At 32.9% G+C, this 1,528-nt stretch overlaps 1 pseudogene; it reads left to right on the forward strand.

Annotated features, from left to right (window-relative positions):
- The first annotated feature begins 337 nt into the window (after positions 1–337).
- On the forward strand, positions 338–1,528 carry LOC147067695 (eukaryotic peptide chain release factor subunit 1 pseudogene; annotated as a pseudogene).

Consider the following 1,528-nt stretch of genomic DNA (forward strand, 5'->3'; position numbering starts at 1 on the left):
GAAATACAGATATTTTATAAGAGAATAAATCAATATGATTAAAAATGAAAAATCGATGCGTTCCCTTTAAAAAATAGATAAAATATAGAAAATATAAAATCGACGCATTCCTTTAAAAGATAGATGAATTATTGAAATAAAATTGACCCATTGATATGTAAATATATTCATTTTTCCAATAAAATGGATTAATAAAAAGTATAAATTTATAAACATTTTAAAATACTTATTTTATTAAAAATCCTTATTACTCACAATTTCACACTAAAATCAATAAATGTAAACATTAAATTTTCTTATTGCTGTTAACAGATATAATTTTTAATAGCCTTCACTGATGTCTGATGTTCTAAGCGAGATAGAAGTATGGAGAATGAAGAAACTCCTTAAGAAGTTAAAGGATTCAAGAGGAAATGGAACATCGATGATATCACTTGTGATACCGCCGAAAGATGCGATATCGAAGGTGAATAAAATGCTTACTGATGAAGCAGGAACAGCCTCGAACATAAAGTCACGAGTGAATCGATTGAGTGTTTTAACCGCAATAACATCAGCACAAGCGAAATTGAAGACGTACACCCGAACACCAAAAAATGGGTTAGCTATTTATGTAGGAATAGTTTTGGATGAAAATGATAAGGAAAAGAAGGTTAGTATTGGAATAGAGCCGCTTAAACCAATTAACACGAGTCTTTATTTATGTGACTCACAATTCCATGTTGATGATCTTCTAAGTTTATTTGAGAATGAGGCTAAGTATGGTTTTGTGGTGATGGATGGCCACTCGACACTTTTTGCTACGCTTCAAGGAAATGTAAAAAATATTTTACAGAATTTGAGTGTTGATCTTCCTAAGAAGCATGGTCGTGGTGGGCAGTCTTCAGTAAGATTTGCGAGACTTCGGGTTGAAAGGAGGCTAGCTTATGTGAAAAAGGTGAGTGAAATTTGTGGGAATCTTTATTTGACTGAAAGTATACCGAATGTTGAGGGACTGTTGTTAGCAGGACATTCCGATTTAAAAAATGAAATGAAGAATTTTTTGAATAGACGGTTGCAAGAGAAAGTTATTAAGGTTGTTGATACAAATTATGGTGGTGAGAATGGGTTGAATGAGGCGATCGATCTGTGTGCAGATGTATTGAAAGATGTCAAATTTGCAAAAGAGAAAAAGATCATATCTGGATTTTTTGATGAAATAAAAATAGATACGGGACGGTATGCTTATGGCTTAAAGGATACGTTGATGTGTTTAGAAATGAGTGCGGTTGAGACCCTTATTGTGTATGAAAATTGTACTACTAAAATGCCAGAGGATCATGAGATGCCAGATGAGTTATTTATTGATTGGATAGCAGAAAACTATACGAAATATGGTTGTAATCTTGAGGTGGTTAGTGATAAATCAGAAGAGGGTAGTCAGTTTGTTGATGGTTTTGGGGGAATAGGTGCCGTTTTGCGTTATAAAGTTGATTTAATTGAGCATGCTGAAGATTATGAGAGTATTTCTGATGATGATATTTTCTAA

Source organism: Rhyacophila brunnea, unplaced genomic scaffold (assembly GCF_057557595.1).
Source record: "Rhyacophila brunnea isolate RB1 unplaced genomic scaffold, BYU_Rbru_1.0 scaffold_32, whole genome shotgun sequence".
Taxonomy (NCBI): Eukaryota; Metazoa; Arthropoda; class Insecta; order Trichoptera; family Rhyacophilidae; genus Rhyacophila; species Rhyacophila brunnea.